At 44.6% G+C, this 20,084-nt stretch overlaps 1 protein-coding gene across 1 annotated transcript in view; it reads right to left on the bottom strand.

The window, feature by feature from the left end:
• Positions 1 to 13,547, bottom strand: part of LOC125283291 (uncharacterized) — a 52,343-nt gene extending 38,796 nt beyond the window's left edge. The window contains exon 1 of the mRNA XM_048223780.2: positions 13,414 to 13,547. The gene's annotated coding sequence lies outside the window, so the exon portion shown is untranslated. The remainder of the gene's footprint in view (positions 1 to 13,413) is intronic.
• Between the last annotated feature and the right edge of the window lie 6,537 nt (positions 13,548 to 20,084).

Below are 20,084 nucleotides of genomic sequence, written 5' to 3' on the forward strand. Positions count from 1 at the left end.
TTACGTTCTAGAAGAGGACAACAAATGAGTGGCTTTCCAACTCTGTTACCCCCACCCACAGATGCAACACATTTAAATCCCTTTCTAGTACACCCACGCACATACACACACCCATTAAACTAAAACTCTAGTTTCACAAAGCAACACTTACCTTGTAGTTTGGCAGCTCCTCAAATGACAACCGGAAAACTTGTGACCAAGCACAACTAACTTTGTTAGACTTCCTGCAGTAATGAAGAATGCTACCTTGACAATCTCAGTAGTATCTCAGAATAGGGGGACAAGGAAAGGAAATGTGTAGGGTTGGGGTCTGGGCTCGGGTAGCTCAAGCAGGTCTTTCAAGACAAGAAGTGCCTGGGAGTCCCTAAGACCTAACAAGCAAGAAAGATGTTACAAAGTAGGTGGAAAGACTGAATTTTAGAAGGACATTTTTATTTCCTTTAGTTTATTGGCTAGCAATGATTGAGTTTAAAAGGCTATAGAACTTCCTCTTTAGTCAGATAGGCTTTTTTTTTAAAAAAAAAGATTGTATTTATTTATTTCAGAGAGAGAGAGAGAAAGAGCACAAGCGGGGGGAGCTGCAGGCAGAGGGAGAGGGAGAAGCATGCTCCCCACTGAGCAAGGAGCCCAATATGGGGCTGGATGCCAGGACCCTGGGATCATGACCTGAGCTGCAGTCAGGTGCTTAACCAACTGAGCCACTCAGACGCACCGCCTTTTTTTTTAAAGTAGGTTCCACACCCAGCACAGAGCCCAATGTGGGACTCAAACTCACAACTCTGAGATCAAGACCTGAGCAGAGACCAAGAGTTGGTCGCCCAACCAACGGGCCATGCAGGCGCCCCATAATAATACAGCTTTAATGAAAATCAACCTCCTAATTTAATTTTTTTAATTTTTATTTATTTATTTGAGAGAGAGAGAGAACATGAGCAGGGAGGAGGGGCAGAGGGAGAGGGAGAAGCAGACTCTCCGCCGAGCAGGGAGCCAGACGTGCGACTTGATCCCCAAGACCCGGGGATCAGGACCTGAGCCGAAGGCAGACGCATAACTGACTGAGCCACCCAGGCACCCAGGCACCCCATTCTCCTAGGTTTTTTTTTTTTTTTTTTTTAAGATTTTATTTATTTATTTGACAGAGAGACAGCCAGCGAGAGAGGGAACACAGCAGGGGGAGTGGGAGAGGAAGAAGCAGGCTCACAGCAGAGGAGCCTGATGTGGGGCTCGATCCCAGAACGCTGGGATCACACCGTGAGCCGAAGGCAGACGCTTAACGACAGCGCCACCCAGGCGCCCCCCATTCTCCTAGTTTTAAAGAAATGTTAAATGTAATTTCCTTGATATTTATGTACTAAATAAATTATAAATTTTGAATTATTCTTAAAAACAGGGATTGTTTGAGATTGGGCAAATGTCTTGACATAAATTTTAGGATTAGTGAACACAGCAAGGCAAGGATCTTAAAGCAAGTCTCAGTAAGTAAACTGCTATTTGACAGGCAACTTGTTATCCCGGATGAGCAATCCCAATGGGATTCCCAGTGTGAGAGCCCATTCTGCAAACTGTCCAGAAAAATAGGTTTGAACAAATTCCTAAGCCAAACAATTATTTATTGGTTTATAGCTTTATCTTAATCATTTCTGCTGTACTCTACAGGTCAAAGCAATAGCAAAGAGCACCCAGAATCAAGGAAAGGGGAACAGACCCCATCTCTTGATGTAAGGAATATCAAAGAATGTGACCAACTTAAATCCTCCACATTTGAGGGCGCCTGCCTGGCTCAGTGGGTAGAATATGTGACGCTTGATCTTGGGGTTGTGAGTTCAAGCCCCATGCTAGATGAAGAGATTACTGAAAAAATAAAATCTTAAAAAAAAAAATTCCTCCACATTTGGATTATTTAGAAAATAAGGAGTTCCTTCTTCTTAGCTAAAGAGAGAACAGGGATATAGGACAGGCAGGGCACATGGATTGGCTGATCATTGCCAATTAAACTTTCCTTCTGGGGGCACCTGTGTGGCTCAGTCAGTTAAGCATCTGCCTTCGGCTCAGGTCATGCAAGGGTCATGGAATCGAGCTTCATGTTGGGCTGTCTACCTGTTCAGCAAGGAGTCTGCTTCTCCCTCTCCTTCTCCCCCTCCCCTTGCTTGTGTCCTCTCTCAAATAAATAAGCAAAATCTTTTTTAAAAATTAAAAAATGAAATAAATGAACTTTCTTCCTGTCAGGGAAACCTAAATATAACTTCTCTTGCACTCTCTAGTGCCAACCTTGGGTCTCAAGGTTGGGTCCCGTCTTCCCAAATACATTTTCCTTTTCAACAAACCACATCATAAAATGAATTAGGCTGGTGTTCTTTAGGTCTATGACTGTATCGACTTTCAAAAAAGTTATATTCCCCCCTGTTTTTGTCTCCAAAAAGGTGTTTTACCTGTTTTGGCTAGGAAATGGGGAATATTGGAAAGTGACCAGCATACAAAGCAAAATGGAAATATGCATAGTGATCAGTTTTCTCTAAGGACTGGATATTGAATGAGCCATTTGTAACCAGCTATAATATACCCAGAAAAAAAATGATAAACCTAAAAAAAAGGTTAATGTGAAAGCAATTCTTTCCATCTTCACGTAAAGGTAAATGGGCAGAGAGTGAAGAGCAGCATGACCAGAATAAGCCTAAGAAGATCTAAAGAGCAAAACCAGAAAGATATGGTGAGAGTTTGATTCAGAATTTGGAAAGTGCTCTTCATTTCATCTGCTCGGTCTGATGTCCTTGGAGTAGCTGTTTTTCTTCTCATGCTGTTTGCTTCTAGAGGAAGCTAAGAATCTTCAGATGGCAGTCCAATTGTCAAAAGGTAATGAATGGGTAACAAAATGTGATAGATACATACCATGGAATATTTTTCAGCCTTCAAAGGGAAGGAAATGCTGACACATTCTGACACACCCATGACAACCTGGATGAGCCCTGAGAACCAAATGTTAAGTGAAATCAGGTATTCACAGAAGGGCAAAATACCATTTGATGCCACTGACATGAGGTACTTAAAAGTCAAAATCATGGAGACAGAAAGTAGAATGGTGGTCACCAGGAACTGGAGGGAGGGGAAGTTAGTGTTGAATGGGTACAGTTTTAGTTTCGCAAGATGAAAGTATTTTGGAGATGGTGGTGGTCATGGTTACACAACTATGTGAATGTACTTAATTCATCAGAATTGTACACTTAAAAATAGTTAAAACAAGGGATGCCTGGGGGGCTAGGTCAGTTGGGTGTCTGCCTTTGCCTCGGGTCATGATCCCAGGGTCCCCGATCAAGACTCTGCTCAGCAGGGAGTCTGCTTGTCCTTCTAGCTCCTCCCACCCTGCGCTCGTGCTCTCTCTCTCTCTCAAGTTAAGAAATAAAATCTTTGGGGCGCCTGGGTGGCTCAGTCAGTTAAGCATCTACCTTCAGCTCAGGTCATGATCCCAGGGTCCTGGGACCGAGCCCCGCATCCCGCTCCATGCTCAGCAGGGAGTCTGCTTCCCTCTCTCTCTGCCCCTCCCCACTGCTTGCTCTCTCTCTCTCTCTCTCTCTCAAATAAATAAAATCTTTTAAAAAATAAATAAATAGAAACTATTTTCTAACTAAATGGACCGACTTAACCAAAAATAATTTCAAACACCAATGCCCATTATAGGAAACTTTCAATCTCCCCGGACTTACTTTTCTCAAAACCTAATTGGACAGGCATGGCTTTACAGTTGTCAAAGCTGAATGGGATGCCTATTTCGATTGGTATTTTGAAGCTTCCAAACGTTATCAGGAAGCTAAAATCGCCTCTCTGCAGAATACAATTTCTAGACGAAGTGAGGCAAACAAACAATTAGAAAAAGACAAAAAGGTTTCCGGGGGACCAAATAAATCCCGAATTTCTTATGTTCCCTGGACTAAAGCCGGATTGTGAGCCATAGAAAGAGTTTCCTAAAGTGACTGAGGACCCCCATAGGTTTGCTGAAGAATTTAACATAGTTATTCAAACTTACCAACCTGGTTTCTCAGATTTCTATCACTTAGCCCACATGCTTGCTGGTGACAGCAAGCCAAACACTGAATGAAAGTTGCCCATGGCAGCATGCCGAACAGGATTTAGAAAAACAAACCCCTAACTTTTGGCAAAATACTAAAAACACATGCTGAAATCCTCCCCCGAGCAATTGCAGCAGCTTTCTCTAAGCCTGTTGACTAGAACAAAATTCAGGCTTGCACACAAAAATCTGAGGAACCGGTTTATGACCCTGGGTCATGATCCCAGAGTCCTGGGGATGAGCCCCACATCAGGCTCCCTGCTCAGCGGGAAATCTGCTTCTCCCTCTTCCTCCTCTTGCTTGTGCTTTCTCTCTGTCTCAAATAAATAAATCAAACCTTTAAAAAATAATAAGAAAGGACAAGATTGAATGGGAAACTGCGTCTGCTCCAGATTGAATTAATTTGGCAAACCAGCTCACCTGCATGCTAGGTGAGTCACCAAAAAGAAAGACCACTAAAATTCTTAAATTTTGAACACCGACAAGTGAAGGCCCCTAAACAAAACCCAAAACCTCATGGTCTCTGCTGTTACTGCAAGGAGCCAGAACATTGGAAAAAAGATTGTTACCAACTTAGGGCACCTTCAGCCCTCCAGCCAGCCTTTCCAATGGCCTCCTAATTCCCGATGATGGGGTTCCGAGGAACTATCGAGGATCTTCCCAATCCTCCCTTCTACTCAGCTTGAAGGAAACACTCTCCAGATTGGGAATGAATCTCTCTCTGTCCTTACTGACACCAGAGCTACACAGGCAGTGCTCAACCCCACTGCTATAAAGCAGGCCCTGCCTCTGAGTACTAAAATGGCTCAAATAGTGGGGGTCTCTAATAATCCGCAACAGGTTCCTGTTTCTGAACTTATTCCCTTTTGTTTAGGCCCCTTAAGATACCCACCCTTTTCTCCTTAAGTCCCTCTCCCCCTATTTTTATTGGACAGAGATTTCTTAGAAAAATATCATGCTGGAATTTCTCCCGAAAGGGGGAAATAATTCTAGAAATTGACAGTGGTGATCAAAATAGCCAACTAGATGAATTAAAGGACGCTTCGACATCTTTTATTTGCTCTATCTCTGACAGCACTATACTTGAGTGGGGGACACTGATCCTGTGCCCTTAACTGGATAAGCTACCATCCTCTCGACGGGCAACATCTTCAATGGATATTGGCAGAATCCCCAGCGCATCTCCCATAGATCACTCAAAACCTCTCCCCAGAACTAGTCAATACTCTATAAATAAAGAAGTTCTTCAAGGTATCATTCCCATAATAGAGGATTACAAGATTCAGGGCCTCATTATTCCCCGCGACCATCCCTTGTAACACCCGTTTTACCCGTGAGAAAACCCAATAATGAGAATGATGTTTTGTCCAAGACTTCCGAATAATAAATAACATTGTTATCCCTTGGCACCTCCCATCTGCTACTGATATCCATTGCCACAAAAGCAAAATTTCTGCTGTCGTTGATCACATGACACGGGGCATTTTTTTAGTATTCCAGTTGATAAGTATAGTCGATCTCTTTTTGTTTTCAGCTGGGAAGAACAGCAATACATCTGCACAGTGATGGCTCAAGGTTTCAGAGCCCTTCCTTTTCACAAACCTTTCAAGCTAATTTGCATGATATAAAGTTTTCTGCAGCCTCTACTTTGTACAATGCATAGACTGCTTCTCTGCTCCACTTTTCAAACCTCTTCACAGGAGGACAGTCCACCTGTTAAAACTTTTGGCTTTAGGGTGCCCGGGAGGCTCAGTTGGTTAAGCATCCGACTCTTGATTTCAGCTCAGGTCATGATCTCAGGGTGCTGGGATCGAGCCCTGCAAAGGGCTCCACGCTCAGTGGGGAGTCTGCTTCTCTCCCTCTCCCTCTGCTCCTCCCCCTGCTCATGTTCTCACTCTCTCTCTCTAAAATAAACAAATCTTTAGGGGCGCCTGGGTGGCACAGTGGTTAGGCGTCTGCCTTCGGCTCAGGGCGTGATCCCGGCGTTGTGGGATCGAGCCCCCCATCAGGCTCCTCCGCTATGAGCCTGCTTCTTCCTCTCCCACTCCCCTTGCTTGTGTTCCCTCTCTCGCTGGCTGTCTCTATCTCTGTCAAATAAATAAATAAAATCTTTTAAAAAATAAATAAATAAATAAACAAATCTTTAAAAAATAATATATTAAAAAAAAATGGCCTTAAAAGTACATCAAGACTCCAAAGAAAAATTGCAGTTTGCTCAAACTCAGGTTTGATACTTAGGGCACCTGATCTCAGACAAAGGGTTACATTTGGAACCAGGTAGATTTCACGGCATCCCGAACTTCCTCAAACCTAAAACTGAGGGCTAATTAGGTTCTCTTGGACCAGCTGGCTACTGTCAAAACTGGATTCCAAACTTTTCTTATGGTTCAACTTCTATGTGCTTTACTAAGAAACAATAAACCTGACCCTATTATTTAGAAAGATCGGGATGACATAGCTTTTGGGACTTTAAAGAAAAGCCTAAATAAAGCCCCCTGCCCTTGGCCATCCTATTAGCTCCTATTTTCTTTTTATATGTGAGAGGGAAGGTCATGCCCTTGGAGTGCTCACCCCAAAACGCGGAGACCATCATCAATCCATAAGGCATTATGGCCAAACAACTGGACCCTGGGGCTTAGGAACATCTCCCTTGCCTTAGAACCATTCCTGCCACTGCCCTATTAGTTAAGGTGACTGAAGAAATTGCCACAGGACCTTCTTAACCATCCTTGTGCCTCCTGCAGCAGAAGCCCTCTTGAATTCTTTTTTTTTTTTTTAAGATTTTATTTATTTATCTGACAGAGATAGAGACAGCCAGCGAGAGGGGGAACACAAGCAGGGGGAGTGGGAGAGGAAGAAGCAGGCTCATAGCGGAGGAGCCTGATGTGGGGCTCGATCCCATAACGCCGGGATCACGCCCTGAGCCGAAGGCAGACGCTTAACCTCTGTGCAACCCAGGCGCCCCCAGCCCTCTTGAATTCTTGTCACTCAACACTTTGCAGCCAATCACCTCACCTCCCATGACATCTTCTCACTAACTCCTCCTCCTATAACTCTTCTTGCAGCAATACCCTTCACCCTGCTATTCTATTCTACTCCCGGCCCTCACAGATGAGACCCCTCATGACTGCTTAACACTGACTGATCACCTTTTGCCTCCCCATGACAATTTATAGAAAACTCCTCTAGTCACTGCAGATTTTCCATGGGTTACTGATGGGTCTTTTTTGTTTAAGATTTTTTTTTTTTAATTAATCCCTACACCCAACATGGGGCTCGAACTCACAACCCTGGGATCAAGAGTTGCATGCTTCACTGACTGAGCCAGCCAGGTGCCCCCTGATGGGTCTTACTTAAAGGATGAAAATGCTAACTCTTGTGCTGGGCATACCATTGCAACTCTGTCTGATGTCACTGAGGCAATACATTTGCCTTTGGCTACTTCACCCAATGGACTGCGATACGCCTTTACTCAGGCTTGTACCTCAGACAAAAGTAAAACCGCAGACATTTATACCGATAGTTGATATCCCTTTGGGGTAGCTCATGACCTGGGAATGGCATGGAAACAGTGAGGTTTCCTTACCTCTAATGGGAATGAAATTTAAAATGGTTCCTAGGGGTGCCTGAGAGGCTCAGTCGTTAAGCGTCTGCCTTCAGCTCAGGGTGTGATCCCAGGGTCCTGGGATCGAGCCCCACATGGGGCTCCTCCGCTGGGAGCCTGCTGCTTCCTCTCCCACTCCCCCTGCTTGTGTTCCCTCTCTCCCTGGCTGTCTCTCTCTGTCAAATAAAGAAATAAAATCTTAAAAAAAAAAATGGTTCCTAGATCCAAAATTTATTAGATGCCATAATTTCGACAGCTGCCCCGGCTATTAACTGTCCATGGTGTTCCAGACTCAACTCCCTGGAGGCCAGAGGAAACCACCTCACTGATTATTTCCAGCCAAAATTCTGCTCTCAAGGAAACCAATAGTCAAACCTCCGTCATGGTCCAGAGGGATGGTCTCTCAAATGACAATTTGAAAAAATTGACAAAAGACACTCAACAATTGGCCCCAGAAAAGGAAAAACAATATTGGAAATCTAATAAATATTGGTTCAATAAAAAGAGAGGACTCTGGTTTTGGACCAAATACTGTTCTAGCCCTTTCAGAGTTTCTAAAATTCCCACTACTTACTGCTGTATGCTCATTAAACCACTGGTCTACTGAAAATATGATAGCATTCCTGAACCCATAATGGTGGAGAAATATTAATGAGGCTGCAAAAAGTGCCTCCCTCTCTTATCCCACCTGTCCGAAGTCCAATCCAAGGAAACCTGCTCAGTTGCACCCAGACACTTTGAACTGCCAATGGCCCATTCGAGGTCTGGCGAATCAATTTCATACAGCTCCTCCCATCTCATGGATATAAGTATGTTTCAGTCATGGTTTGTATGTTTTCTCACTGGTCTAAAGCTTTCACCTGTAAATGGGCAACTGCTTCTTCTGTGGCTAAAATCCTGTTAAAGAAGATTATCCTTACCTGGGGAACCCTTCTTGCACTTCATCGTTATCAGCAAACCCATTTTATCCATCAGGTGCTCCAATAAATCTGGGCTATTCGGCCAGTTTTACAACTCTTTCATTGTGCATGCCACCCTTAATCCTCCAGTCCACTTGAATGCACTAATGGCACCACTAAGATTCAATTGGCAAAATTTGTAGAAATCCTCCAAATACTTTTTGGGGCACCTGCGTGGCTCAGTTGGTTAAGCATCAGCCTTTGGCTCTGGTCATGGTCCCGGAGTCCCAGGATCAAGCAAGTCCCATCTTCAGCTCCCCGCTCAGTGGGAGTCTGCTTCTCCCTCTGCCCCTCCCCTAACTCATGCGTGCTCTCTCTCTCAAATAAATACACAAAATCTTAAAAAAAAAAAAAAAAAAAAAAAAAAAAACCTTTGGCCAAAAGCACTGCTGTTGGTCCTTCTAAATCTCAAATCCACCTTTTTTGGAACTCACTGAGTCTCATCCTTTGAGATAGTCATAGGACACCCAAAGCATTTGGTCCCTGCCTCCTTTGAGCCACAGCTGATATAATAGACTTCAATAGCGTGAAGGCCTAATTGCTTCTATTAAAAATAACCATGCTGGGGTGCCTGGCTGGCTCAGTTGGTAGAGCATGAAACTTTTTTTTTTTTTTAGTAGGCTTCACGCCTGGCATGGAGCCCAATGCAGGGCTTGAACTCATGCCCCTGAGATCAAGACCGGAGCAGAGATCAAGAGTCGGATGCTTAACCAACTGAGCCACCCAGGCACCCCTAGAGCATGCAACTTTTGATCTCAGGGTCATGGAGCCCACTTTAAAAAAAAAAGCTTTGGTAGAGCAATCTTTTTACAGTGCGTGCTCAGAAGATGGAGATCTTAAAGCATCAGACCTTGCAACCTGAAGATTTTTATCTATTAAAAAGACATCTCCAAAAGACTCTCTTCAACCTCACTGGAAAGGCCCCATCAGGTACTGCTAACCAATCCTATGTCACCAAATTCCAGGAACTAGACTCTGGGATTTGCATGACACATTTAAAGCAAGCACCAGATCCTGACTGGACCTGCACACCATCTGGTGACCTAAAAGTCAAGATTTCCCAGAATTAAAGACATCTGATGATGGGCCCCAGCTGGCTCAGTCAGTGGACTGTGCAACTCTTAATCTCCGGTTTTTGGGTTTGAGCCCCATGTGGAGTGTAGAGATTACTTGAAAAAAATAAAATCTCGCCCCCCCCAAAAAAAAAGACATCTGGTGAGATGACATCTGACAGTAAGTTTTCCCAAAACGTCCAGACCAGGCTGGTTACGAGGTTCAGGATTCAAAAAAGTCTGCTTTTTCAACTGGACTATCAGCTGATTCTGGGTTCTTTTTTTTTTTTTTTTAAGATTTTATTTATTCATTTGATGGAAACAGAGAGAGCAGGAGGGGAGGGTGAGGGGCAGAGGGAGAAGGAGAGAAGCAGACTCCCCACTAAGCATGGAGCCAGACACAGGGCTTGATTCCAGGACCTCGAGATCATGACCTGAGCCAAAGGCAAGACGCTTAACTGCCTGAACAACCCAGGCGCTTCCTGATTCCAGGTTCTTATCCAAATTCACGATTTCTAAATTTACAACTTTCCTGGCTGGATTATTGATAAGACCTTTGATTCCAGTTGTTTTGAGCTAACAATACTGTTAAAATGTCTTTGAAGCGCTGATGTTTTGCAAAAAGTTCGTCAGCTCTTGCTTGTTTATGCCTGCACTGTAGCTTGCTACACGCTCTCCTCTTGATGTGCTCCTACAGTGCCCACTGTTCCGCCTCCGTGGCTGCTTTCAACAGGGACTTCCAGGAGGCACAGACGACTTAGGGTTTGCCCAGACTCAGAGGGAGAACTTTTCTCCTCTAAGTCAGGGAAAGTGTCTGAAAGATTTTCAGTTGGTTACCTTCAGCCACTGGGTCCTGGCTTAGAACCATCACAGGATTTGGAATTGTCATGTTACGTTTAATTCTGTGCTTATTGTCTGTCAAACTTTTGTAAAAATGATGTGCCCGAGAAGATTATCTCCAATGCTTACGGTCTTGATAAATACGGACAATACATGGTAAGTGCCTGACTTCTCCCTCCTATCTCTCCTTGTTGCACAAAGGTAACAGGTTTCTTTTTTTTTTTTTTTAAGGATTTTATTTATTTATTTGAAAGAGAGCGAGCGAGTGAGCACACAAGCAGGGGGAGCAACAGGCTCCCCACTGAGCAAGGAGCCCAAAGCGGGTCTTGATCCCAGGACGCTGGGATCATACCCTGAGCCCAAGGCAGCCGCTCAACCAACCGAGCCACACAGGCGTCCTGGGTGACAGTAAGTTTCTAACCTGCACGACTGCCCTCCAGCATGGGACATAACACCCAAAAAGGCCCTTCCTGGCACCAAAGACAAAAGGCCAGTGAATTAAGAACACATGACTCTTGATCGGTGATGCTTTCAGAGAAAGATCTGGATCAAAAGGAGGAAATGTGAAAATTAATAAAGGGACTCCCCTCCCGGGGCGCCTAGATGGCGCAGTCATTAGGCGTCTACCTTCAGCTCAGGGCGTGGTCCCGGCGTGCTGGAATCAGGCCCCACGTCAGGCTCCTCCGCTGGGAGCCTGCTTCTTCCTCTCCCACTCCCCCTGCTTGTGTTGCCTCTCTCACTGGCTGTCTCTCTCTCCATCAAATAAATAAATAAAAAATCTTAAAAAAAAAAAAAGGGACCCCCCCTCCCCCAAAATAAATTCAGGAGGTCAGAAGGCGGAGTCATACACTCAGTGTCAATTATAGGAAAGAATCATCAACCACCAAAGGAAAAAGATGTGCACTGCCTCTCCCACAGGAAATGGACTCCCCCAGCAATTCAACCAATGAGGAACCGTCATTCCCCTGAACTTTTGGGTTTCTCCAATGAATTTCACTCAAAATACTCTTCCCAACTTCCCCCTTCTTCTCCATAAAATAACATCTCTCTCCTTTATTTATTGGGCTAGCTTATGGTTTTTGCTTTGTTTGTCCTGAATCACAGTTCCCTTACTTATTCCCCAAATAAACCCATTCTGGCTACTAAAATCACTGACCATTTCATTTTTTAAGACAACAGGGCTTTTTTACTGTAACTTTTCCATCCAATATTTGCAGCCAAGCACCTAACCAACATATGAACCAAATGATACAGATCTAGGGGTGCCTGGCTGGCTCAGTCAGTTTGAGCTTGTGACTCTTGATCTCTGGGTTTCAAGTTCGAGTCCCACATTGGATACAGAGATCATTTAAAAATAAAATCTTGGGATGCCTGGGTGGCTCAGTGGGTTAAGTATCTGCCTTCAGCTCAGATCATGATCCTGGGGTCCTGGGATCGAGCCCCGCATCGGGCTTCCTATGGGGAGTCTACTTCTCCCTCTCCCTCTGCCTGCTGCTCCCCCTGCTTGTGCTCTCTCTCTGTCAAATAAATAAATAAAATCTTTTAAAAAATAAAATAAAATCTGAAAGGGGCACCTGAGTGGCACAGGAGTCCAACTCTTGGTTTTGGCTCTGGTAGTGATCTCGGGGTCCTAAGATTGAGCCCCGCGTTGGGCTCCGTGCTCAGCGCAGAGTCTGCTTAGGACTCTCCTTCTACCACCCCCTAAAATAAATAAATAAATCTCTAAAAAATAATAATAAATAAAATAGAAAATCTTTTAAAAAAAATTGATACACATCTCAAAGTCTTGAACTAAATGTTCGTAGAACTATTTCAAATTCATCTGAAAGGCTTTTTTTTTTTTTCTTTTTATAAGTTTAACCTTCTATTCCTCCAGCACTTTGAATACAAGGGAATCTATACGCTTTTAGTATGGGTTTTTTAATTATTATTTTTAATTACAGTAAAGTACACATAATGTAAAATGTACGACAGATTTTAAGTATACAGTTCTGGCCCGTGAAGCCCATTCACACCGTTGTGCAACCATCACCACCACCCGGAACACTTTTCTTCTCCTAAAGCTGAAACTCTGTACCCATTAAACACTAAGACCCCATTTCCCCCTGTCCCTGCAGCATCTGACAACCACCATTCCACTTTCTGTCTGTATGGATTTGATACTCCAAGCATTTCATTTAAGTGCAATCATACAGTATTTATCTTTTCATCACTGGCTGATTTCACTTAGAATAATATCTTTAAGACTCATCCATATTGTAGCTTGTGTCAGAATTTTCTTCGATTTTAAGGCTGAATGATATTCCAATGTGTGCTGGGGGCTGAATGTGCTCCCTTTGTCCTGGCCAATTCATATATGAAGCCTAATCCCCATTGTAGCTGTATTTGGAGATGGGGCATGAAAGAAGGTAACTACGTTAAATGAGGTCATAGGGTGAGGCCCTGATCCTATAGGATTAGTGTTCTTATAAGAAGAGATATCAGAGAGCTCGCCCTCTCTCTCCTAGCCCCCACCCACCCATCTTCTGCTTAGTGCTGCACACGTGCACGCGTGCACACACACACGCACACACACACACACACACACACACACACACCAGAGAAAGGCCATGTGAGGACATAGAGATAAAGCAACTGTCTGCAAGCCAGGAAGAGAGTTCTCACCAGGAATAAAATTGTCTGGAGCATAATAAGAGCAGACTAATCAGACCCATGTCCATCCTCTTTACTACGAACTTTCTTTTTTAGACTCTCACAGTAAAAAGTGATAAGAGATAGTAATCAGGGCACCTGGCTGGCTCAGCTGAAGAGCAGACAAAGCAGAAAAGGCAGAGATTTGGAGGAACACATACTCCAGGTGATTTTCCCTGGACCAGACTCACACATGCCCGAACTCACCCTCCAATACTACTGGAGAGGGCCTGCATCTGTTAGGTTGGCTGGTGACGCGGGTGGCAAAGAACTGCAGAGAGAGCGACAAGCAGGACAGTTTATTCACTCTCCAAGGGAGGAGACGGCCAGATGTGGAGAGAAATGTCAGCCCCAATTCCCGTCAGGCTGGGTTTTTAAGGTGTGAGAGGGTTGCAGCTGCACCCTCAGTGGGGGGTGTGGGGAGGGAGCTCAATTCCTGGCAGGGGAGACCGGGAGGTGGCAGGTTTTCAAGGGGCTCTGTCCAGGATGTGGGTTGCGGTCAGGCTAGAGAATATGTTTTGTAGTTGGGGCCTACTTCCCCGAGAATGTAGGGCACCGCCACCTAGAAAAACAAAGAGTTAGGGCCCAGTGCAGACACCTGGGAGTTTTGCCTGTGAGTATGGAGGGGCAGGGGGGAATGGGGGGCACTTCGAAGGGATTCCTTTCAATCGCTTAGTCCGTAACTTCTTAGGAGCTTAACGTGGCAGGAAGTACCTACCTATCAGCATTAGATTGGTTCGTATTCCTTGAAACAGCAATTACGTTGCTAGGAATCTAATTCATGTAGAAGTTTGTATGAGGGCACCTGGCTGGCTCAGGCTCTAGAACGTGTGACTCTTGATCTGGGGGTTCTGAGTTCCAGCCCCACGTGGGGTGTCAGGATTACTTAAAATCTTTGACAAAAAAGAAAAAGGGGGGCACCTGGGTGGCTCAGTCATTGGGCGTCTGCCTTCGGCTCAGGGCGTGATCCTGGAGTCCTGGGATCGAGCCTCACATCAGGCTCCTCCGCTGGCAGCCTGCTTCTTCCTCTCCCACTCCCCCTGCTTGTGTTCCCTCTCTCGCTGGCCGTCTCTCTCTTTCTCTCAAGTAAATAAATAAAATCTTTAAAAGAAAAAAAAAAGAAAAAGGGGCAGGGCGCCTGGGTGGCTTAGTTGGTTATGCACCCAACTCTTGATTTCAGCTCAGGTCATGATCTCGGGGTCATGAAACTGAGCCCCACGCGGGGCTCATGCGCTGGGCATGGAGGCCGCTTAAGGTTGTCTCTTTCCCTCTCCCTCTGCCCCTCCCCCCTCTTAAAAATTTATGAGATATATATAAAGATATATATGTATATTTATATGTATAAATATACACACATATATGATATATGTTCATGAATGTGACAGTTAATATTCCGTGTCAACTTGACTGGACCAAGGTACCCAAATACTTGATCAAACATGAGATTAACATTTAAATTGGTGAGCTTTTGGGGCACCTGGGTGGCTCAGTCAGTTAAGTGTCTGCCTTTGGCTCAGGTCATGATCCCAGAGTCCTGGGATCGAGCCCCACGATGGGCTCCCCGTTCAGCAAGGAGCCTGCTTCTCCCTCTCCCTCTCCCTCTGCTTGCTGCTCCCCCTACTCCTGCTCTGTGTCAAATAAATAAATAAAATCTTTAAAAAAAAAAAAATTGGTGGGCTTTTTGGGGCACCTGGGTGGCTCAGTCGGTTAAGCATCTGCCTACGGCTCGGGTGGTGATCCCAGGGTCCTGGGATCGGGCCCCATGTCAGGCTCCCTGCTCAGTGGGGAGTCTGCTTCTCCCTCTCCCTCTGCCCCTCCCTGCCCACCCGCTCATGCTCTCTCTCTGTCTGAAATAAATAAAATCTTTTAAAAATAAATAAATAAAATTGGCGGGCTTTGAGTAAAGCAAAACGCCCTCCACAATGTGAGGGGCCTCCACCATACCTACAGCGGAAGGTCAGAATAAAACAAAAAGCCTGGCTTTCCCTGAGCAGGAGGGAGTAACGCTAGCAGGTGGCCTTCAGACTTACTGCCACATCTTCCCTGGATCTCCTGCCTGACCGCCTGCCCTGCAGAATTTGGACTTGCCAGCCTCCACAATCACGTGAGCCAATTCCCTAAAAGAAATCTCTGTCTGTATGCATATTTCATTGGTTCTGTTTCTCTGGGGAACCCTGACTAGGGAACCCTGACTAATACAATGCACATTCACTTGAGCCCTGTTTATAATAGCGAGCTATTTCAACAGACGAAATGTCCACCAATTGGGAGCTGGTTAAACATCTATCTGAACTGAAATGGAAAGATTTCCATATCATATTTTTAAATGAAGAAAGCATTTCACCCAACAACTAGTGAAGGATGATTCTATCCCTGATTGTAAAAAAGAAAAATAAATCTGTATGTGTATAAATGTATTTGGTATATATGCAAAAATGTACAAGTAGATAGAAAAGATCTATAAAGATATTTACCAAACTAGCAATAAACAGTGGTTACCCTGGAGATGGGGCGTGGGTTTGAAGAGGGGGTGGTGAAAAGAAACTTAAATGTATATTCCTTATATTTCTGTATCATTTGAAGCTTTAACAACTATAATGTATTCTGTATTGCATAAATGACGTGATTTTTAAAACCTATACCAAGGGGCGCCTGGGTCGCTCAGTCGGTTAAGCTCTGCCTTCAGCTCAGGTCATGATCTCAGGGTCCTGGGATCGAGCCCCACATTGGGCTCCTTGCTCAGCAGGGAGCCTGCTTCTCCCTCTCCCTCTGCCTGCTGCTCCCCCTACTTGTGCGCGCTCTCTCTCTGTCAAATAAATAAATAAAATCTTTAAATAAAAAATAAAACCTATAGGGGCGCCTGGGTGGCACAGCGGTTAAGCGTCTGCCTTCGGCTCAGGGCGTGATCCCGGCGTTATGGGATCGAGCCCCACATCAGGCTCTTCCTCTATGAGCCTGCTTCTTCCTCTCCCACTCCCCCTGCTTGTGTTCCCTCTCTCGCTGGCTGTCTCTATCTCTGTCGAATAAATGAATAAAATCTTAAAAAAAAAAAGAAGAAGAAGAAGAAGAAAAAGCCTTTTCTTTAAAAAAAAAAATAATAAAAAAAAATAAAACCTATAACCAGGGGCACCTGGGTGGCTCACATGGTGTGCATCCGCCTTCAGCTCGGGTCATGATCTCCAGGTCCTGGGATCGAGCCCCATATCAGGCTCCTGGCTGGCTCAGCAGGGAGCCTGCTTCCCCCTCTCCCTCTGCCTCTCCCCCTGCTTGTGTGCTCTCTCTGTCTCTCTCTCAAATGAATAAATAAAATCTTTAAAAATGAATAAATAAATAAAACCTATAACCATCAAGGCCTATACTCCACTACCTTTTTTTTTAAGTAAACTCTACACCCAACGTGGGGCTCGAACTCAGGACCCCACAATCGAGAGTCACATGTGCCACGCCCTGAGCGGGTCAGGCACCCTCTCTACCACCTTCTTGAAACCCAGCCCACTTTTACCCCCGGCGCCCCTTATTTGGCCTTGTTTCGGCTTTCCAAGCTAGAGGATAGAAGACCCTCTCTCCTTTCCTTTCTTCTGTCCTTTGGTCCTTTGACAAACATTTACTGAGTGTGTATTATGTCGTAAACAGTGTACCAGGTGCCGCGGTGAGCCGAGGAGCCCAGGCCTCTCAGGGAGCTTGCAGGCTGCTCAAGAAACCAGACATCAGACAGACAGACAGACAAATGAACCAAGCAACTGCTAAAGACGAGAGTTGGAAAGAAAAACAACAGGGCACGCTCTCTGGCCATGAAAGGGTATAACTGAATGATTTTGAGTACAATGTTCAAAAAAGGTCTGTATGAAGTAGAGATTAGAGCTGGATCCTAGCCAGGCAGCAGGTGGAGAGTAGGGGCAATGAGCAGCCTTCCAAGCAGAGGGGAAACATTGACTACTGCAACTTCCTTGAGGTAAGCAAGAGGAACAGAACAGAAGCCCGTGACACTGGCCAGTTCTGGGTGAGGGTGCCAGTTTTATAAGATAAAACTGAAGAAAGAGACGGGGCCAGGTTGTATGTATTTAGGTAAAAAACTTGGGCTTTATTTCAAGGGCAACAGAAAGCCATAATCAAGTTACAACCAGGGAAGGCAGAAGATCTAATTTACATTTTTTAAAACCCTCTCTTAAATCTACCTTACAGAGAAAAGACAAATCATTATTGAAGGATCTTCTAAGGAAGATCTAAATAAATGAAGAGCTAGCAGAATAGAGCCCAGAAATAAACCCATGCATATATGGTCAATTAATTTATGACAAAGGAACCAAGAATGTACAATGGGGAAAGAAGAGCCTCTTCGTGAAATGGTGTTGGGGAAACTGGACAGCCACACGCGAAAGAATGAAACTAGACCACTATTTTACACCATGCAAAAATCAACTCAAAATGGATTAAAGGTTTGAATGTTAAGATTGAAACCATAAAACTCCTAGAAGAAAACATAAGGAGTACGGTCCTTGACCTCAGTCTTGGCAATGATTTTTTGGGAGTTGGTCCCAAAAGCAAAGGCAACAAAAGCCAAAAGAAACAAGTGGGGCTACATCAAACTAAAAAGCTTCTGTATGGCAAAGAAAAACATCAACAAAATGGAAAGGCAACCTATGGAGTGGGAGAAAATATTTGCAAATCATATATCTGATAAGGAGTTAATATTCAAAATATATAAAGAACTCACAATACTCAATGGGAAAAAAAACTGGTTAAAAAGTAGATAGAGGGGTGCCTGGGTGGCTCAGTCAGTTAAACATCCAACTCTTGATCTCAGCTCAGGTCATGATTTCAGGGTCGTGAGTTCAAACCCCACGTTGGGCTCCATGATGGGCATGGAAACAACTTCATTAAAAAAAAAAAAAAAAAAAGCAAGCAGAGCAGGGCACCTGGCCGGCTCAGTCGGAAGAGCATGCAGGGCATGTGACTGCAACTCGATCTCAGGATCATGAGTTAGGGCCCCATGCTGGGTGTAAAAATTGCTTAAATAAATATTTTTTTTAAAATAGGTAAAGGGGGGTGCCTGGGTGGCTCAGTTGGTTGGGCATCTGCCTTCAGCTCAGGTCGTGATCCCAGGGTCCTGTAATCAGCCCCCAAGTCATCAGGCTCCCTGCTCAATGGGGGTGGGGGGAGTGTCTGCTTCTCTCTCTCCCTCTGCCTCTCCTCCCAGCTTGTGTTCTCTCTCTCAAAGAAATGAATAAAATCTTTTAAAAAATTGAAAATAAGAATAAAAATAGAGGATCTGAATACACATTTTTCCAAAGAGACATACAGATGGCCAACAGGTATATGAGAAGATGCTTCACATCACTCATCCGGGTAATACAAATCAAAACCACAATGAAATATCATCTCACATCTGTGAGAATGGCTAGTATCAAAAGGCAGGAAACAGCAAGTAAAGATGTGGGGAAAATGGAACTATATGCACTACTGGTGGGAATGTAAATTGGTGAAGCCCCTATGGAAGATGACATGGAGGTTCCTCAAATATTAAAAATAAGGGGCACCTGGGTGGCTCAGATGGTTAAGTGTCTGCCTTCAGCTTGGGACATGGTCTCCAGGTCCTGGAATCGAGCCCAGTGTCAGGCTCCCAGCTCAGTGGGGAGTCTGCTTCTCCCTCTCCTTCTGCCTCTTCCCCCTGCTGGTGCTCTGTCTCTCTCCTTCTCTCTCTCTCTCCCTCTCTCAAATGAATAAATTTTTTAAAAAATTAAAAATAAAAATAAAAAACCCAGAGGGGTATCTGGATGTCTCAGTCGGGCTTCCAACTATGGGCTTCCACTCAGGTCATGATCTCAGGGTATTGGGATCAAGCCCTGAGAGAAAGTTGGACTCTGAGCTTTGCAGGGAGTCTGCTTGGGATTCTGTCCCTTTCCCTCTCGCTCCCTCTCTGCCACTTACCTTCTCCCCACTCCTATTCTTTCTCTCTAAAATAAATAAATAAAATATATACACATTTTTTAAATTAAAAATAGGGGACCTAGGGGCACCTGGGTGGCTCAGTTGGTTAAGCATTTGCTTTTGGTTCCGGTCACTATCCTGGGGTCCTGGGATCAAGCCCTACATCAGGCTCACAGCTCGGCACCGAGCCTGCTTCTCCCTCTCCTCCTTGCTCGTGCTCTATCTATGTCTGTCTCTCTCTCAAATAAATAAAATCTTAAGAAAAGGGGGTGGGGGGACCTGGCTGGCTCAGTTGGTAGACCATGCAACTCTTGGGATCATGAGTTCATGCCTTACATAGTGTGTAGAGCTTACTTTAAAAATTAAAAAAAACACTGGAAATAGAACTAGCAGGGGCACCTAGTGGCTCAGTCTGTTGAGCATCCAACTCTTGATTTCAGCTCTATTCATGACCTTGGGGTCATGGGACCAAGCCCCACACGGGGCTCTGTGCTCAGCAGGGAATCTGCTTGGGATTATCTCTCTCCCTGTGCCCCATCCCCCTTCATTCTCCCTCACTCAAATAAATTTTAAAATCTTTAAAAAATAAATAGAATGACCATGTGATCTGGCAGTTCCACTTCTGGGTATTTATCCGAAGGAAATGAAATCACTGTCTTGAAGATATCGGCACCTCATGCTCCTTGCAGCATTATTTACGCTAGGCAAAACATTTACAATAGTCAGACAACAATGTAAGTGTCCACTGATGGATGATCGGATAAAGAAAATGTATGCAGTTGACTTCTGAACAACATGGGAGTTAGGAACACTGATCCCCCACACAGTCCAACATTCACATACAGGAATGCCTGGCTGGCTCAATCCCAGGAGCATATGAATCTTGATCTCAGGGTCATGAGTTCAAGCCTTTTATATAGATTGTGTGTAGATTACTTCCGTAAATAAAT

This window comes from Ursus arctos, unplaced genomic scaffold, assembly GCF_023065955.2.
Source record: "Ursus arctos isolate Adak ecotype North America unplaced genomic scaffold, UrsArc2.0 scaffold_19, whole genome shotgun sequence".
In the NCBI taxonomy this organism is placed as follows: domain Eukaryota; kingdom Metazoa; phylum Chordata; class Mammalia; order Carnivora; family Ursidae; genus Ursus; species Ursus arctos.